Here is a 21,365-nt window from a genome sequence, read left to right on the forward strand (position 1 = left end):
CTCAGGTATCGGAAATGGATCGGAAAGGAAAAAATGGTATCGGAACATCTCTAGTTTCAACAGGTGTGAGCCTTTAGTGTGAGCCCTTCCTGTGCAGGTGTTTCTGTGTTTCCTTGTGTGAGCCCTTCCTGTGCAGGTGTTTCTGTGAGCATTTACTGTGAGCCCTTCCTGTGCAGGTGTTTCTGTGCAACCTATAACAATGTCCCTGTGCAACACAAACTAAAGTCGCTGATTAACCGCTTCACCTTTCAGACTCTTCCATCAGTGCAGGATACACCTCTGTTAATCTTTCCAATCTCCATCGACTTCGGGGGGAATTGTCCTCTTGAAGGATGACAATGTCATTCATCTTTGTGTTTCTCTTGTCCTTTTGCCATTTTTGTCGGTGCTGAAGATTCAGGAGGTACTCCTTCTTCCACCTTGTCCAAGATTCATTTGCCAAAAACTACCTGGCGCCATCTTTTGCGAAGGTACAGATCCTGATTCACAAATTCACCTGGAGGGGGAGATATTATACTTGATTTCATCATGAGAATGTGATTGGGCGTGAGAGGTTCAACACTTGTTGGATCATTCAAGTGATCTGTTGTCAGAGGTCTGCTATTGATAATAACCATCACTTCATAGAGAAATGTTCTAAGTGAAGCACTGTCGAGTCGTTTGGCAGATTGATGAAGGATTGCAGTTAAAACACTCCTGATTGTTCTGATTTGTCCTTCCCATTCACCTGCTGGGAAATTCATTATGAACTCACATCCATGTGCTTTCAACTGTTCATGGTCCAGAGATCCTTCATTGCTTCCATGAACTCTCTTTTTGCACTTGTTTGTACCTTGATCACATCTCAGCTGTCTTACATTTCCACGTATTGCAATGAATGCACACAATGCATTGATGAAAGCGTCTGGTAAGATCATTAAGAATATCTGTGTGTCTCTAGAACACATACAGGTGAAAAGAAGACCGTACTTCTTCAGCTCACGTTGTCCCTGTACAACACAAACTAAAATAAACTTTCCGCACAAACAAAATTAATATTAAATAAAGGAAATTATCAAGAAAATGCATGAAACAATGCTGCCTCTACTTCCTGTACTGCCTGTCTTGGGTTCCATTTCCTCCCTCTAGTTGGATTTGGGACCAACTTACTAACTACTGTATGTTTGCTCCCTGATAACAATATTGTTATCAATATTGTTCTCGCCTTCACACACGCATAAAGTCCTCTGTTAGACTTGTTACTGGTAGCTGGAGAATGCCTTAACCATACAATGCCACACTACTGATACACTGAGGAACTCCTAGCCATTTCCTAATGTGCAAATGAACCAATCTCTCTACCTTTGAAACACCGCAACTTTAACTTGCCTGGAAGCCATGACTTCTCTATCCTTCCTATCCCCTCTACAACATCTTTCCTAAGTTGTTCTATCTGTTCATCATCATTAAACTTCTCATTATACCACCTACCAAAACTCTTCACTGGCTTGTCCCTTATAGATGGAATTTCCTCCTCCTCTATGTAAAACTTTCTCTCTACTACCTTCCCTATTGTCAATGAAATGCTTCTTGATTTACTAGGTTTAATCTTCATTCTAGCCCACTTGAGATGATCATTTAACTTCTCTAGTAACCTTTTTGTACAAGGCACTGGTCACTAGTGTCATGTCATCCATGTAAGCCCTAATAGGTGGGAGGCGCAGCCCGCCCTGCCGTCTCTCCCCACCTACCGCCCATTTTGAGGCTCTAATTATTACTTCCATCGTCGTTGTGGTGAAATGGATCACCCTGCCATAATGCCCATCTCTAGTCTCTGCCATGCTGTTGTAAACTCTGTAGTACTAAAGCACATTGTAATATCTTGGAAGTATGCTTTCATCAAGTTTACAATCACGGCAGGCACCAAATAAGGCTATGCGGTACCGAGCCAAACGCATTTGCCAGGTCTAAAAATACCACTTATAAATCTATTTTCTCTATCTTGGCTGATTGAATCTGGTGCCATATCATGCTTGTGTGTTCTATACATCCGGCAAACCCTGTTTTCTGCACTGCTGTGTCTATTTAACAATTCATTTCTAGGTCGTTTGCTAGCCTCTGTGCCACTACAGTAAAGAAAATCTTACCTTCTACATTCAGTAGGGATATAGTCAGAAACTGGCTTAACAGTGAGGACTCTTTCTCCTTGGGAATTAGGATTCCTTCTGCTCTAACTCAAGCTTTTGGTATAACCTGTTTATCCCATACTACTCTCAATAACCTCCACAAGAATCTGAGTACATCGGGTGCACTTTTATAAACCTGATAAGGGACTCCATTCGCCCCTGGGGCTTATATTCTGACTTCATACAGTCGGTCCATAATTATTTGGACATTGACAAAATGTTCACAACTCTGGCTCTGTACACCACGGACTTCAAATTAAATCAAGGTGTGCTTCAAGTGCAGAATTTCAGCTTTAATTTGAAGGTAATCACCAAATCAGGTGAACAGTGTAGGAGTTTCTACATGTGCCCCAACTCAAGTAACTCAAGTCTCACTCTGTTTGTTTACATTCTCACCTCCTGACAACATCTGATCAACCTCCAAGTTGTGATTGACAGCGTGATGAGGACATGTCCTCACTGTATTTATTAAATAGGCACATTTTGTAGCCAAGTAGTAATTGATTGAAAACACTTGTTTCTACTCTCAGTTGCAGGGTTTTACTTAAGTTATCTACTGCATCTTTATGTTTGTTATTCATATTATTATTATTATTCCTCCCTGCAGACCCCCCACAGCTCTCTGTCTGTGAAGAGGAGGTTCCCCCTGAGCAGCAGGAGAGGAGCCCCAGTCTGAGCCAGGAGGAGCCAGAGCCCCTACAGATGAAAGAGGAACAGGAGGAACTCTGGAGCAGTCAGGAGGGAGAGCAGCTTCAAGGTCTGGAGGAGGCTGATATCATCAAGTTCACATACAATCCTGTCCCTGTGAAGAGTGAAGATGATGAAGAGAAACCTCAGTCCTCATGGTTTAACCAAACCCAGGACCCAGAGTCCCTACATATTAAAGAGGAACAGGAGGAACTATTTCAAGATCTAGAGGAGGCTGATGGCTCCAAGATGACCTTACACCCTGTGAAATATGAACATGATGGAGAGAATACTCTGTCCTCACTGCTCAGCCAAACCCAGGACCCAGAGCTCCTACAGATCAAAGAGGAACTACATCAAGGGCTGGAAGAAGCTGATCTCTCCAAGATCACAGTAGACCCAGTGAAATGTGAAGATGGTCAAGAGAACGCTCTGTCCTTCCAGCCTCTTCAAACCCAGAGGGAGAAAAACAGAGAAGCTTACTCTTTACCCAGCACCTCAACTGGACAGATGAAAACAGAACCTGATGGAGAGGACTGTGGAGTATCAGAACCAGTCAGTAACTTAGATCCAGCTGGTGATTTAGAACCAACTAGAGATGGCCAGCTTCTCTCTTCAGACTGTCCTGAGACTGATGACAGTGATGATTGGAAGGAGAGTGGGGAACCTCAGTCAGGTTTAAAGATGCTAATATCAAACAAGAAACAAAAAACATTAAGTTTGTCTCATACAGGACAGAAACAATTTAGTTGTTCAGTTTGTGCAAAAGGGTTCAGACAGAAAGGACATTTGAAGATCCACATGATGACTCATACAGGAGAGAAACTATTTATTTGTTCAGTTTGTGGAAAAGGGTTCACTCACAAAAGTAATTTCAAGCGACACATGACAACTCATACAGGAGAGAAACCATTTAGTTGTTCAGTTTGTGCAAAAGGGTTCACTCACAAAAGTCATCTGAACAGACACATGATAACTCATACTGGAGAGAAACTATTTACTTGTTCAGTTTGTGGAAAAGGGTTCACTCACAAAAGTAATTTGAAGAGACACATGACAACTCATACAGGAGAGAAACCATTTAGTAGTTCAGTTTGTGGAAAAGGGTTTTCACAGAAAGGAGATTTTAAGACCCACATGATGACTCATACAGGAGAGAAACCATTTAGTTGTTCAGTTTGTGCAAAAGGGTTCAGACAGAAAGGAAGTTTGAAGATCCACATGACAACTCATACAGCAGAGAACAGAAAGAAACCATTTAGTTGTTTAGTTTGTGGAAAAGGGTTTTCACAGAAAGGAGATTTGAAGATCCACATGAGAACTCATACAGGAGAGAAACCATTTAATTGTTCAGTTTGTGGAAAAGGGTTTTCACAGAAATCAGATTTGAAGAAACACATGAAGACTCATACAGGAGAGAAACCATTTAGTTGTTCAGTTTGTGCAAAAAAGTTCAGACAGAAAGGAAGTTTGAAGATTCACATGAGAACTCATACTGGAGAGAAACCATTTAATTGTTCAGTTTGTGGCAACGGTTTCGGTGAGAAAGGACATTTGAAGATCCACATGAGAACTCATACAGGAGAGAAACCATTCAGTTGTTCAGTTTGTGGAAAGGGGTTCAGTCAGAAAATAAGTGTGAAGATCCACATGACAACTCATACAGGAGATAAACCCTGAAGTTTAAGTTTGTGGAAATGGTTCAGTGATAAAGGGGTTCTGAAAAGACACATGGGAAGTCATACTGGAGGGAAACTCTGTAGTTGTTTAATTAGTTGGAACAGGGTTCAGAGATGAAGGGGATGTGAAAATGCACAAGAAGTCATATTGTAGACCATTTAGCTGTCCAGTTTGGCAAAATATTTATTCAGAAAGGTACCTATAAAATTACTTTTTGAGTGATAAACCCTGCTTGTGGTAACTATTTTCACATTGGTCACACCAATTACTATTTTCTTAGTCTTCTAGTTTATAACAGAAGTATTGGGTTAAAAGCCCATGACTTGATGCAGTAACATCATTCTCAGTAGGAGTTAGATCATTTTGTGTACTGTACTGTGTAGGGACTGTCCTGCTCCACTAGGGGCAGGCTTTTCTCATTCACTAGGCTGGGGGCGGGGCTGGCTTTTCTAATTCACAGGAGCGATCTTTTCTACTCTACGTTGGCTTTGAGAGTTGTGAATGAATGAATGAATGAAAACTTTATTTAACAGATTGCAGAATGGGTACAATACAGTACGGCTCAATACATACAATTGTTAAGGGGATGCAGACCTGAGAAAGACGTTTGTCTTGTTTCCATCAGGGTCCCCCATTTTCAATTCATATAGACATTTATGACATACACAACATACATGACATTTATGGCATAGGGTATTAGGGACATATAGGTATTTAGTACTGATACATTTGTAAATTGTGACATAACCGGTATTCAAATATACAGTACTGTTACCCCTAGATCCTGACAGAGTATATACATATGATGGGGAGGGGACTGTACATTAGGAGGGGGTGGGTGGGTGGGAGAGAAATATACATACGGCGGGGAGGGAATATATACATGTTTGATTGATTGAATTGATTGAAAACTTTATTAACAGATTGCAGAATGGGTACAGTACAGTACATAGATGTAGCAGTAGGCCTACTGTCTATCTGTATGTCATGTATGGGGACCCTGATGTAAACAAGACGAAAGTCTTTCTCTGGTCTGCATCCCCTTAACAATTGTGTGTATTGAGCTGTACTGTATTGTACCCATTCTGCAATCTGTTAATAAAGTTTTCAATCAATCAATCAAAACAGCTCAATACATACAATTGTTAAGGGGATGCAGACCAGAGAAAGACGTTTGTCTTGTTTACATCAGGGTCCCCCATTTTCAATTCATCATACTGTGCAGGACAGTGATGCAACAGTAGCAGGACAGTGGATCACAGTGATGTACTGTAGCAGGACAGTGATGTAGCAGGAGTCAGGACATTGGATCACAGTGATGTACTGTAGCAGGACAGTGATGTAGCAGGAGTCAGGACATTGGATCACAGTGATGTGATCATTTTGTGTAGTGTACTGTGTAGGGACTGTCCTGCTCCACTAGGGGCAGGCTTTTCTCATTCACTAGGCTGGGGGCGGGCTTGCTTTTCAATTCACAGGAGCGATCTTTTCTACCACATTGTACAACAGAACTGCCGAGTCCCGAGGCTGGTAAGTGCTAGTTAAAATGTACAGTAGTGCACAAACTCTACGTTGGCTTTGAGAGTTGTATTATACTGATATAAAAGTTATGCTGTAGGTTGTATGTGGGAGGGGGGCGGGGGGCTGCGTCGCCCACAGTATTTGGTTAACGTTACTGTGGGAAGTTATGCTGTAGGTTGTGTGGGGGGGGGGGGGGGGTACGTCGTCCACGGTCTATTTAACGTTATGTACAGTAGTTGTGTTTGATTGATTGAAAACTTTATTAACAGATTGCAGAATGGGTACAGTACAGTACATAGATGTAGCAGTACTGTCTATCTGTATGTCATGTATGTCTGTCCTGATGAATTGAAAATGGGGGACCCTGATGTAAACAAGACGAAAGTCTTTCTCTGGTCTGCATCCCCTTAACAATTGTGTGTATTGAGCTGTACTATATTGTACCCATTCTGCAATCTGTTAATAAAGTTTTCAATCAATCAATCAAAACAGCTCAATACATACAATTGTTAAGGGGATGCAGACCAGAGAAAGACGTTTGTCTTGTTTACATCAGGGTCCCCCATTTTCAATTCATCATAAACAGGGGTGTAAAAAGTACCCAGAAATTATACTTTACTACTACTATTATACTAAGTACACTGTACAACTGTACAAGCAAAACTGTACATTGGAATATTGACGAAACCATACTTGGTCATTTACTGTACATTGGAGGGGGTTGGGTTAGGACATTTACAGGGTCCAGTTTCGAATTGCAGTCTCCCGTAGTTGCTCTTTGAGAGTGGTTTTGAAAGTGGGTAGTGATTCACATTCCTTTACAGCAGGGATCAGCAACCTTTTTGATACAAAGTGCCATTTTAAAATGTTCTTGTTAACCAGTGTGCCATATCAATGTTAAGGTTAATTATGACACCACATCACAATGTAAATCTCCAACAGATCTGTAATTCTATTCCATCCATATAGGCAACGTGCATAGCAATAGTTTTAATAACCATTTTCCTCTCATAAATATATAAGAGAATGCTGCCGTCTTTATGAGATGCTTGCTTGCCATACCTGGACACATTCAGCCTTGTCTGCCTCATCCTTTAAAGTTCTCATGTTTGGTCTCAAAATGGCGTTTAACACTCAATGTTCGGCAAACAACAACAGACTGACCCTTCTCATTGGCTCTGACCATGAAATATCCCTGGTATATCAGTCAACCTACAGTACCATAAATAACAGGCTGTGCAACTGCCAATGGCTGTGAAAGAGGTAACTGCATGGGGAGGTAACTCAACATTTCCAAAAAGGTTCCTCTTACACATTTGCTAGTGTGCCATGTTGGTTTAGATAATGTGTACCAATGGTGGCACTCGTGCCTAAGGTTGCTGACCCCTGCTTTACAGCTTTGGGTAGGGCGTTCCACATCGATGTGGCATAATTGCGAACCGTGTTTAGTCCCTTGTTTGAGCCGAATCTGGGTTTAACATGATTTGTGGAGCTCCCTCTGGTGTTGTGATCGTGGTATTCACTGACCTTTGTTGACCAGGCCCATTGCAAGTTGCTGTACTCTGTCGTCTACTCTAAGCCATCCTAGGTTGTCAAAGTGGGCAGGGGTGAGGTGGGTTCTAGGAGTAAGGTCAAGCAGTAGTCTGACCAGTTTGTTTTGAGATCTGCCAGGTTATGACATTTATGCTTCTACCTAAAACTAGGTTATGTGAGTAGCTGGGATTGGTTCAGGTTCTGATATTGCTGTACAGGCCAAGATTTCACTGATCGCTTTAGTACTTAGACACATAGCACTATGTTGTATCCTCTCACCAGGCTCCAATGCAATGGGGCACATTTTCACATGATGTTGCTGTCAATGACGCATTATACAAAATGGTCATCAGTAGTGGCCACAGAAATAAACCCATATTCCATAATGGGACTTGAGTATACTGAATATTTGACCATACCAAATACCAAATATATTGCCAAAAGGAAAGGCCAATTTAAATTAGTATTAGCAACAGTAACAGTGTATTGCACTACTATTACTACTACTGTTAACTGTTAACTGTTACCCGTTATTGCACAAATGTATTGTTACCTGCTACCTGTTATTGCACAATTTTATTGCACACATTTTTTTGTATTGGATTCTATTATATGTTGTACCAATTGCACATCGTTGCGGGCAAGACCACCCGCATTTCATTGTATATCCGTATGCCGTGACAAATAAAACTCTTGACTTGACTTGACTTGATCTCATATAAAAGGCCTTCTAGTAGGCCAGTTGACTAACTCACATAATTAGCATCATATAGCCACAATACTAACTAACAATGCTTTACTTTTTCTCTTTCCTTGGCATGTCTCCCAGGGGGCCCGGAATCACTACTTACTGGTCTGTTTAGTCCTATCTCATTCCTCATCTCTCCTGCTCCATCCCTCATCTGCTGACTGTGGTCATCCTGTCCTGGGTGTGTTTGGTCTCCTGCTCCACTCTTCTTCAGGCTCTGTGATCCTGCACCTTTTTAGGGTGGAGGATATCGGCAGCCATTGGACGTGGTTGGCTGCCTGAATTTAGCTTAAGTCTATTGCTCTTTTTGCCCAACAAAGTAACTGCAATTTTTTTGAGGACCAGCACCATGAAAGGACAAGACAATCTGAATGTGTGCACATAACCTCACCATGCTCACTGAGAACACCTGCACAATGAGGATTACAGTTGATCACAAATGATGTGCTTGTTTATGTGTTGTGCTTGTAGTAGTAGTGTTAGCTTGTGTGCTATTTGATTGTTATTATTTACACTGTTTCTAAACAACTCCTAACTGATCAGAAAAAGTTACTGGAATATGTTGTTTCTTTACACATATGTTGGATTATGTAATTGGTTTGTCTTTTTTATTGGTTTGTCATGACAAACCAATTACATAATCCAACATATGTGTAAAGAAACAACATATTCCAGTTAACGGTATATTTTTTTAATGATTCGTTACGGCGAAATCAATACTTCCATTTGTATAAATTGCATTAAGCGGACCTTAGTATTGCTGCCTGGCTGAGGGGCTTGTTGCGGCTCATGTGCATGCGCACGCTCGGCCAATCAGAGCAACGCGGAAGGGCTTGTTGCTTACCGAAAGTATTCACGCGGTTGGGGCTCCTTTTGCACAAATTACTGCATCAATACAGCTAAATATATACTTTTCCACGATATTCTAATTTATTGAGCTGCACCTGTACATCACTGTGCTCAGGAGGCAAAACGATGTCTAACATGCCTGCCATGTATCACAAACAGTACTGTATTTGCAAATCTGGTATGTCATAAATGTATAGATGTAGCAGTACTGTCTCTGTATGTCATGTATCAAGTTTCAAGTTCAAGTTTCTTTAATAGTTGTCATACAGAAGTACAGAATACTTTTATACAAAATGCTTCTTTCTGTTACGCTCCAGAGACTGCTAGACAAAAGATAAGTGAAATAAAATAGTATAGCATGTAAAAAAAATAGAAGTAAAAATAGAAGTCACGTACGTAGACACAGTGTAAGGGCCATATGAGTGTTTTGATTATGTCGGTAGCTTCTCCGATATATATATATATATTTTGTAATTGTGTTTAGTTTAAGGCACAATTAGGCGCCGGTGTGTAGAATATTAGAATTCATTTTGTCTAGAATAGTGTCTTATTTATGTTTGAACACTAGAGGGCTCACCGCCTCCATTATAGCCAGCTGGAAGTCATGAGATTACTTGAATGTAATTCAAGCATATATACCTTTAGGAGTTGAACATGAAGTAGTATTTTAACTTTGGGTGGAATAAAGTTTTAGAAACATTTGGGATGAATACACCTTTAAAGCTATTTGTGGGAATACACATACAAAAATAAAAACGAAAGAATGGAAAAACATGCAGAACTGATCGCTAATGCTGTCACGTCCCTGATGAAGATGAACAGGAGCACTTGGATTGGCAAGGTATTGTATTGGAGCGGACCCACGACAGGATGAAGGATGACAGGATGGGTCAAGCGCAGATGACATTTCAATGGCAACCCCCCCAAAGGAATGCGTGTGTGCTGCCCATCTCACATGTGTTACAAATAAAGACTTCATAGTCCCATTTCATTCATTTATTCATTCAAACTATTTGGGGTTATAAGCTTTAAAAGGATTTGGGGAAGACACCATAACACAATTGGGTATTAGAACCTTTAAAACCATTTGGGTGGAATACACCTTTAACTGTCCTGCTACTGTTGCATCACTGTGATGTACTGTCCTGCTAACCATTTGGGTGGAATACACCTTTAACTGTCCTGCGACTGTACACCTACTGTACTGATACTGTACACATACTGTACTGATACTGTACACATACTGTACTGCTACTGTACACACCTCCTGCACATTGTGATGGGGCTGTCCTGCTAACCATTTGGGTGGAATACACCTTTAACTGTCCTGCGACTGTACACCTACTGTACTGCTACTGTACACCTACTGCACTGCTACTGTACACCTACTGATACTGTACTGATACTGTACACATACTGTACTGCTACTGTACACCTACTGTACTGCTACTGTACACACCTCCTGCACATTGTGATGGGGCTGTCCTGCTAACCATTTGGGTGGAATACACCTTTAACTGTCCTGCGACTGTACACCTACTGTACTGCTACTGTACACCTACTGCACTGCTACTGTACTGCTACTGTACACCTACTGATACTGTACACATACTGTACTGCTACTGTACACCTACTGTACTGCTACTGTACACACCTCCTGCACATTGTGATGGGGCTGTCCTGCTAACCATTTGGGTGAAATACACCTTTAACTGTCCTGCGACTGTACACCTACTGTACTGATACTGTACTGCTACTGTACACCTACTGTACTGCTACTGTACACATACTGTACTGCTACTGTACACCTACTGTACTGCTACTGTACACACCTCCTGCACATTGTGATGGGGCTGTCCTGCTAACCATGAATGAATGAAAACTTTATTTAACAGATTGCAGAATGGGTACAATACAGTACGGCTCAATACATACAATTGTTAAGGGGATGCAGACCTGAGAAAGACGTTTGTCTTGTTTCCATCAGGGTCCCCCATTTTCAATTCATATAGAATTTGGGTGGAATACACCTTTTTAACTGTCCTGCTACTGTTGCATCACTGTGATCCACTGTACTGCTACTGTATTAAAACCTTTAAAACAATTTGGGTGGAATACACCTTTAAAATCATTCGATTTGGGTTATAACCTTTAACACTATTTGGGTGGAATACACCTTTAACTGTCCTGCAGCCATTTTACCACTGTCCACTGTACTGTACAGTCCTGCTACATCACGGTCCTGCTAACCATTTGGGTGGAATACACCTTTAACTGTCCTGCTACTGTTGCATCACTGTGATCCACTGTACTGCTATTGTATTATAACCTTTAAAACAATTTGGGTGGAATACACCTTTAAATCATTCGATTTGGGTTATAACCTTTAACACTATTTGGGTGGAATACACCTTTAACTGTCCTGCAGCCATTTTACCACTGTCCACTGTACTGTACTGTACAGTCCTGCTACATCACTGTCCTGCTAACCATTTGGGTGGAATACACCTTTAACTGTCCTGCTACTGTTGCATCACTGTGATCCACTGTACTGCTATTGTATTATAACCTTTAAAACAATTTGGGTGGAATACACCTTTAAATCATTCGATTTGGGTTATAACCTTTAACACTATTTGGGTGGAATACACCTTTAACTGTCCTGCAGCCATTTTACCACTGTCCACTGTACTGTACAGTCCTGCTACATCACTGTCCTGCTAACCATTTGGGTGGAATACACCTTTAACTGTCCTGCTACTGTTGCATCACTGTGATCCACTGTACTGCTACTGTATTATAACCTTTAAAACAATTTGGGTGGAATACACCTTTAAATCATTCGATTTGGGTTATAACCTTTAACACTATTTGGGTGGAATACACCTTTAACTGTCCTGCAGCCATTTTACCACTGTCCACTGTACTGTACTGTACAGTCCTGCTACATCACTGTCCTGCTAACCATTTGGGTGGAATACACCTTTAACTGTCCTGCTACATCACTGTGATGTACTGTCCTGCTACATCACTGTGATGTACTGTCCTGCTACATCACTGTCCTGCTACATCACTGTGATGTACTGTCCTGCTACATCACTGTCCTGCTATATCACTGTGATGTACTGTCCTGCTACATCACTGTCCTGCTACATCACTGTCCTGCTACATCACTGTGATGTACTGTCCTGCTACATCACTGTCCTGCTACATCACTGTCCTGCTACATCACTGTGATGTACTGTCCTGCTACATCACTGTCCTGCTACATCACTGTCCTGCTACATCACTGTGATGCTACATCACTGTCCTGCTACATCACTGTCCTGCTACATCACTGTGATGTACTGTCCTGCTACATCACTGTCCTGCTACATCACTGTGATGTACTGTCCTGCTACATCACTGTCCTGCTACATCACTGTCCTGCTACATCACTGTCCTGCTACATCACTGTGATGTACTGTCCTGCTACATCACTGTCCTGCTACATCACTGTCCTGCTACATCACTGTGATGCTACATCACTGTCCTGCTACATCACTGTCCTGCTACATCACTGTGATGTACTGTCCTGCTACATCACTGTGATGTACTGTCCTGCTACATCACTGTGATGTACTGTCCTGCTACATCACTGTGATGTACTGTCCTGCTACATCACTGTCCTGCTACATCACTGTGATGTACTGTCCTGCTACATCACTGTCCTGCTACATCACTGTGATGTACTGTCCTGCTACATCACTGTCCTGCTACATCACTGTGATGTACTGTCCTGCTACATCACTGTGATGCTACATCACTGTCCTGCTACATCACTGTCCTGCTACATCACTGTGACCCACTGTCCTGCTACTGTTGCATCACTGTCCTGCACAGTACAGGACACAAAATGATTTAACTGCCTCTCATCATTCTCCTACACAAGAGCAGAATATGTCAGGTAAACTGGCTCCCCCTTGTGGTTGATCCTTTATTTCAGATCTACAGTCAGTAGCCACTAGCCAGAGTATTGAGACAATTCCAGTCAGAGATGGTCGTTATTTCTGGTGTGAGGTTGACTGTTTAATATCTGAGATGAAAGAGATTAGTCTTTAATAAGCATGTTGCTGCTGCTGGTCATGTATTTGAACATGAAAACACAGGGTCCCTTCTTATTAATGATAGTGTGCAATAAGTCATATTTCTCTGTAAACTACAGCCTTCCTCTCCTAGTGTTATTGAGGCAGTGCAAGACATTGATAAGAGGAGACATTTGATAATTTATCTAAAGCTATCTGCTCCATTGATTACAGAGTAAATAACACCTATTTTAATAATATTTAATCTGGCATAGTTTGTAGGTTTTTGAAAGTCATGACTCATTCCTTTACATAATGGTGAAGATAGAAGTTATCTCAATAATTACAGACCTATTTCCAAACTATACTGTAACAAAAATCCTGTAATCATTGGTAATGAATAATCAACCCAGTGTATTCTGTATTGAGCTCTCAACAGTTGGTTCCAGAGTTAAGTTATGTTATTAGGTCTTAGGCCCTGTCCACACGAGCGCTGGATTTAATATAACCATGATTGTATGTGCGCAGTTGCACTGTTCGGCCACACACAACCGGGGATTTGCTACACTGCAACGCGGTCTTGAAAACCGGAGCCCAGGGTGAAGTTTTGCGGTTTTGCAGTTGCGTGTGGGCATAGCAACCGAGGTTATTCCCAGTGTTTACAGCAGAGCTGTCGCAATTATTTCCCATTTTCACGGCAGACTGTCAAACAATAGCTAGTTAGCAACCGAGTGCGGGGTAGAGAGATTAGAGCAGAGCCAGCTACACCAGTGTTTACAGCAGAGCTGTCCCAAGTGGCGTTATATGAAAATGATTGTAACAAACTTTTGTTCGAAACGTATCGTCTGTGTTGAAGAATGTTGTAGCTGATGTCTGTTGTCGCATTCCTGACCTGATGCTCAGAGTAAACATGTAGCTGCGGCTAAACTAAACTCATGTGTTGTCAAGTTATTGTTATAAGGAACCCAGTCCAGACTGCATCCCCTTAACAATTGTTTGTATTGAGCCGTATTGTATTGTACCCATTCTGCAATGTGTTAAATAACGTTTGCATCCATTCATAGCGGTAACGTTACCACATTACGTTAGCATTTAAGCTATATACTATACATAGATATAGCCATTCACATTAGCATGTAGCTAACAACACCGGCGGTCTTTTGTGAGACTAAACTATCCGCTCTTGGTGGTAAATTGTGTTGCTGATGGTTTTGTTTCATCAACAAATGAGAGGCAGAACACACAGTGAATGTATCCGTTTGTTTATTGCACTTTTATTGCAGTTTCTTTCTTTGCTGAAAATATATGTTCCGTTGGCAAAATGATGGCTATGGTGTTTCTAAACAGGAAGTTTAGTGAGCGTTCAACCTTTTCTGATTGGTTGAAATGGCCTTCATGTCTGAACAACATCGCCGCCTACTGTTTTGGCATTGTACTACATGTATCTGTTGCTGTTTTTTCCAGCCGCCGTGGGTACGCAATTATATGCGGTTGTTCACCTGTGTGGACAGAGGTTTATTTTTTTCAAACTTTGGTTACATTAAATCCAGCGCTCGTGTGGACAGGGCCTTAAATAGTGTATCTGCTATGGGCAACAGAAAACAATGTGCTGTTCTTTTCATCAATCTGGTTTGCATTTGATATAATTCACTGCTTTTTGAGAGATTACGTAGGATTGGTTTTGATTCAACAGGGATCAATTGAACCCTATCTGAGTTCTTACCGGTAACTAAATGTGTTCCAGAGGGATCAATGTTGGGTCCTGTCCTGTTTACTATTTCTATTATTGATATTAGAAAGCATAGCACAGCTATTAGGAGCATTAGGAGCATAGCTGTGACAAGAAAATTTACAAAGTATTTAACACCAACCACTTTGAAAGAAGTCATCCAGGCTCTGGTTTTGTCACATCTTGAGTACTGTCCGGTCATATGGTCATCTGTAACGCTCCAAGATCAACTCATGCCTGGGAGAGAGGATGTCCCAGGCAGAGAGTTGACAGCTGTGTCATACCGCCATCCAGCGGCCACCTGCAGACAATGCACTCAGCCCTGAACATGTTGGTTCAAATCAATAACGTCCTAATGTGGCAATTAGTGTCCTTATTACAAGTGTTGTCTGTTTAGGTTTGTTCTGTGTTAGTATTCTTATTCTGTGTTTTGGTATTTAGCCTGTGTGTGTTCTTTGATGGTTGTATTGTATTTTGTATTGTATCAGTTCTAGTGTGTCTTCCCCCAGCTGTTGATCGTTTGTAATCATTGTTAATTAGGTTGAGTATATTAGGTTGTCCTGTTCCCACTTCCTGTGTGGCGTCATACCTCCGTGTTACCCGTTCGTTTGTACCTTGCTGTCGTCTGCCTTGCCCTGCTGTTGTACTTAGAGTCAGTATTGTATACTGTTTTTGTCATCTTTGTTTTCGTATCACAGTCCGTGTTTGTAATTGGCGCCAGCGCCGCTTTGCCTTTTGTTTTGTATTGTTTATATCCCTGCCTTGCTCCTGCCTTGAGTTCTATATTAAAGAACACCGTTGAGAACAGCAACCACCGTCTCCTTTATACTGTCTAACCACATATTGGGTCCTTCTTCATGCCGAATCGTAACAGTCATCAGCAGCAAAAACACATATACAGAAATTACAAATAGTTCAAAACAAGGCTGCCAGACTAGCTCTCCACTGTTCAAAGCACACTAATATTGGAGTTATGCACATAAATGTATCACTGCTTCCGGTTGAGAAACCTCTGCAATCGGGGCGGCTGATTGGCGCAGTGGGCAAGGCGCTCGCCACTAACGTAGGAGACGCTGGGTTCGAGCCCAGCTCTCGGTGTTGCTACCGGCTGGCCGGTCGTTCATACTAACACAATTGGCAGTGTTAGAGGGTGGGAAAGCCGGTGGGTGGGGATTGGACGTTGTGGACAGCGACTCCTACAGGTCGGTTTGGTGACGCCGGTGCGGCGGAAGCAGGAAGTAGCGGGGGGCAGCGTGAGCCTCCCACGCGTTACTCCTCGCCACTGAGAGTTCGAGCTGCTGCGGTGAAAAGATGCGACAGCTGCCTCCTCGTGTACCGGAGGGGACACGTGATGCAAGGCTTCTGTCCTCACTACAACCAACCAGTGGGATGCATAGTCTAGCAACGTTCAAGACAGGGGAGGGGAGAATTGGATCATATGAAATTGGGATGGGAGAAAAATAGAAAATGGGGAGAAACGGTGGATAAAAAAAAGAAACGTCTGCAATCTCGTCTTATTACTTTTCTCAGAAATGTTCAAGTTGTCAAAAAACCACAGTATTTTTATGATAATCGTTCACGTAAGAGAAGAACATGACCAAGAACATGACCATATGACCAGACAAGCTACGTCACCTAAACCCAGGACAAATCTACTAAAATCTTCTGTGTCTTACAGAGCTATCATGGAATGAAACTCATTGCCAAGCTACTTCGCTGAAATAGAATCCAAAACTACTTTCAAGAAGAAATTTAAATACCATCTACTAACGAGCATGCACTGAACCCTTATGGCATAGCGGTGAAAACCAATTGACTTTGTTAATTGTATTTATGTTGATGGCAGTGAGTGCTGCTCAGGTAGCACTATTTAATTTAATTTTTATACTTTATACAGATAATTATCTTGTACACTGTCATCCTTAATCATCATGTTGATAATGATGTAATGTCTTGAATATTGTTTTGAAGTGTTGGACCCCAGGAATAGTAGCTTTTGTCAAGTGCAAAAGCTAATGGGGATCCTAAATAAACATAAGCATATTGTCTCATCTCATTTTCATGCAGATGATGCTGTACTTCTTCAATTAAGTTTGGCTGAGGGCCAAATTTCTTCCAAGCCATTGTATGTGGGGCCGGAAACAAAAACAATGGCTAATTTAATATATTGATAGTGAAAACATTTTAACTCTGTGACAGACCACCTTATAACTAAGACATACATTTGTGGCAGAGGCAGATAATGGACAAAATAAACGAGCTGCATGGGTGGCCTAATAAACTGTAAACGACATACACATTTGCACTGAACATTATACCTTTGTCTGTTTGCCATTTTATTATAAAACCAGAGACAAGCGCCTCTCTTATCGGCCTGTTACATACCCCCGTGGGGAGACACAACACAAGGCCACAGACAGGGTAGGTGAGGGTGCAGTGACACAAAACGCCAGAGACAAATTGCAAAATAATAATATTTATTTCACAAATAAGGATCAGCAACACAGAGAGCAAAGAGGACCTACCAGTGAGCACCAAATCAAATATTAAAAGGAAACAAAAACCCACCCCCCCCTTTACAGGCGCGGACGCCCCAAAGTACAGGTGGTGGTGCTCACTCTAAAGCTGGTGTCTTTAACAGTAGGTCGCCTACGTGATGCAGAATGTAGACCCAGGGTATCTTCCTGCCCTCAATGTCCCTGTGTGCGAAACAAAAGGTTATCAACAAGAAAAACAATCACCATAAACTGGGTGACGAATTAATAAACAAATACACAATACAGGTTATGGGTAAACAGAAAATATACAATAGGCAGGATCACACAAGGTACAATACTAGGGTAAGTGGCTAAACCACCAGAGCCTTGCCCAGCTCTCACACAATTGTTAGCTCAACAGAGCTGTAACTGGCTCATGTAACAAACATGAGCCCCACAGAGCTTTAACTAGCTCTCTCACAAATACGAGCCCAACAGAGCTTTAACTGGCTCATGTAACAAACATGAGCCCAAACACAAATCAAATGAGAGCCCTCTTACAACACCACCAGATAGTTACCAACATACACCGACCGGGCTCTGGCTAACATCTTCTTCTTCTTCTTTTTGGTGTTTTACGGCGGACGGCCACCATAAATGGGGCATTTACCGCCACCTACCGACCCGGAAATCGGGCCAGTCTTCCATTCTCCCCTCTTCTTTTTCTTATTCAACGGTTCAATGTCAGATCACGACCAAATCCATTCAACCCCCTAACACACCAAACAAAACAAAACCCATCCCTAACATCACCACCCTATCCAACCTAATCTATGAGTCACTCATTGCCTCCAGTGACTGACTCTGGCCTTCCTGAACACTCACCACCCCCTTCCCTAACTCTCTTACTTGATCCCTCACACCAACCTTCTTCCCTACCTTCCCTAACTCCTGTGTTACTTGCCCTATTGTCAACCCCTTCATACCCATGTCTAATACTGCCGCCTCAACTACTAACCTTAACCTCTCTGTCCTACTGCTAACCATCACTATAGTATTCACCACTCTCGTCACAAATGCCACTATCTCCAACTTCACCCCCCACACCCTCTCTTTCTCCTCTTGCACTTCCTCTACCGACAAATGCCCTTTCCTAAACCCCTTATCCACACCTTGCTTCCCCTGATCCTCCTGCACTACCCTTACTGCCAAATGCCCTTCTCCTTCCTCACCTTGCTTTCCCTGACCTAACTTCCTAACTGCCTCCGCATACGAAATCCTATCATCCCTTCTCACTCTCTGAACCTCAACCTCCCTCCTCATCACCGCACAACCCCTAAACGCTACACTATGTTCCCCACCACAACTACAACACTTCATCTTCACTCCCTCCCCACACTTCCCATATTCATGCTCCCCGCCACACCTAGCACACCTCTGTCCCTTCTTACAAGAAACAGCTACATGGCCAAATTCCTGACACCTAAAACACCTAAGAGGACTCTGAACAAATTCCCTAACCCTAAACATCCTATACCCTACAAACACTACACTAGGAACAACCTTACCCTCAAACTTAATCACTACCGTCTCCGTCTCTACCCTATCTGCTCCCCTCTTCATCCTTTCTGCACCCTTAACCATGCCATTACGCCCGTCCTTCCCTAACCCTTCCACCAGCTGCTCCACGCTAACCTCAACCGGTACCCCAGCTATCACCCCCTTACATCCCCCCTCCCTCTTCTCCCCTACTCTCACTACCTCCCTTATACCCACGCCACCAATGCTCCTCATCTTCCTAGCCATCTCCACCTGCCCTACACTTACACACCCTACAGCCAGATTCCCATCTCTCAAAACTCTAGCATATTTTACCTCTCCTAACTGCTTACCTACGAGTTTTGGCAGCTCGAACAACCCTAACTTGCTCACTCCCCCCACCCCCTCAAACCTAACCACTACATGAATCACTCCCGCAACAACCTCGGCTCTACCCTCACCATCTGATCCACTCGAGCTATCCCCCCTACCCTTCTTCCTTTTCACCCCCTTCCCCCCACTATCCCTGCCCCTCTTCTCCACCTTACTCCACCCTTCTCCCCCGCTCTCACCCCCCGAACCACACTCCATACTGTCATCTCCCATCGCCAAACTCACTCCCCCAGGGAGCAGCAAGGCGGACATACCCATCAGCTCACACCCTTCATATCCGTCAATCTTGACCCCGCAGTCTTCACCCTCGATCCAGGAAACAAACCCCAGATACACCTTGCCATCCCCGGAGTACACAACACGACAGCGAGAGCCCACCCTCCAAGCTAGAGCCTCCTCCATGTCTCCATATCCCATCAAACAATTCTCCCGACAAGTAAACTTAAGTCTCTCCCGCTTTCGACACCACCGCCCCGGCACACCAGGACCAGACTCCAAACATTCAACCTGCAAAACGCTACCCCCCTGACGGAGCGACTCTACCTCCCCTTCCGACATCCTCACGCCATCGACACGGAACAGTCCTTCCACCATCTCCTCCGAAAACCTCAACCTCCTCTGCTCCGACCACGTCCAGCCGCAATCCAACCCAACCGCTCCTCCTTCCCCCATCCAGGCGCCTGTCGCTAGCCAGCAGCCGCTTCGCCACATGGTTTCCTCCGTCCACTCCGCCGACTACCTCCCGCTGCTGCTCTCCCTAACAGCTCGTCACTCCTCTGGCTAACATTGCATACACAGGGATTATATGAAGGGATGTGGAGGCAATTAGTCTATGAGCCTCAGCTGCTGTTGCTGCTGCTTCTGCTGTTTGGAGTGGGATGGTGATTGACCCTGAGAGTGGGATAGGTTATACAGGAGGGAGACAAAAAAAACAACAATACAACCTGCCTACATACATAACACATATTATATACATATAATACCCCATACAATATAATATTACATGCATACATAATGATATAAGGACACCGTCCGTAACACGGCCTATCTTACATTACGCACAACCAATGTGTCTATCTGACGGCCCTTTCTGTGGAGCGCACTGGACTATTGAGAAACAACTCTTATGTTGTGTAGACGTTCGTGTAGATGTGGTGGCCGCTAACTTTACATTTGTTCCTAATGTGTGCTCAGTGATGATGACACGACACGACACAAATAATTATTACTCTTGTGTGTCGTGTCGAACAAATGTAACGTTAGTGGCCACCACATCTACACGAACGTCTACACAACATAAGAGTTGTTTGTAGGTCGGAAATGATGGAATAGATTTACCAATAGATCTACCTTATTAAAAGCGAAAGTATAGACGCAGCACGGATAACTTGTGCTTCCATTCAAACAGACGGCAACACACGTGACGTCAAGTCTCGCTCGCGTGAGACTTCCTCTCTAGATACTCTACCTGGCCAGGGTACTCCTGGGTCCTAGTGCCCCCCGATGTTACACTATATGTCATGCACATGTATTTTATATGTTAATAAAATTGCATTTATCTTTAGTCCTAATTCTGTCACTGTTTGATGTCACAAAGAAGGGTGTATCCGAAAGCTGCCTACAACATTTGTAACATGTGATGAAAAAGTAAATAAATAATTAACTGTATTAGACACTTGTTAATGATGAATAGGCTTCACTTTAGATTGGCCCCACGATAGCATCTGCAAATGATTTATAAATGTTTTATGAATGTCTTAACAAATCATTTGTTGAACATGAAAAATAAATGGAGATATACTATAGTCGTTTTTTCATATCCATTTTTCAAAGCATCTACAAATGTGTTACTACACATTAAACAACATTATTTAATGATGAACAAATCAAGTACAAACAATGTTGATAATGAGTTATAAATAATGTAGAACTAATCTGTAAATATTATACAAATATAGTTATAAATGATTTAATAAACAT

This window comes from Notolepis coatsorum, assembly GCF_963971535.1.
Source record: "Notolepis coatsorum genome assembly, chromosome: 3".
Taxonomy (NCBI): Eukaryota; Metazoa; Chordata; class Actinopteri; order Aulopiformes; family Paralepididae; genus Notolepis; species Notolepis coatsorum.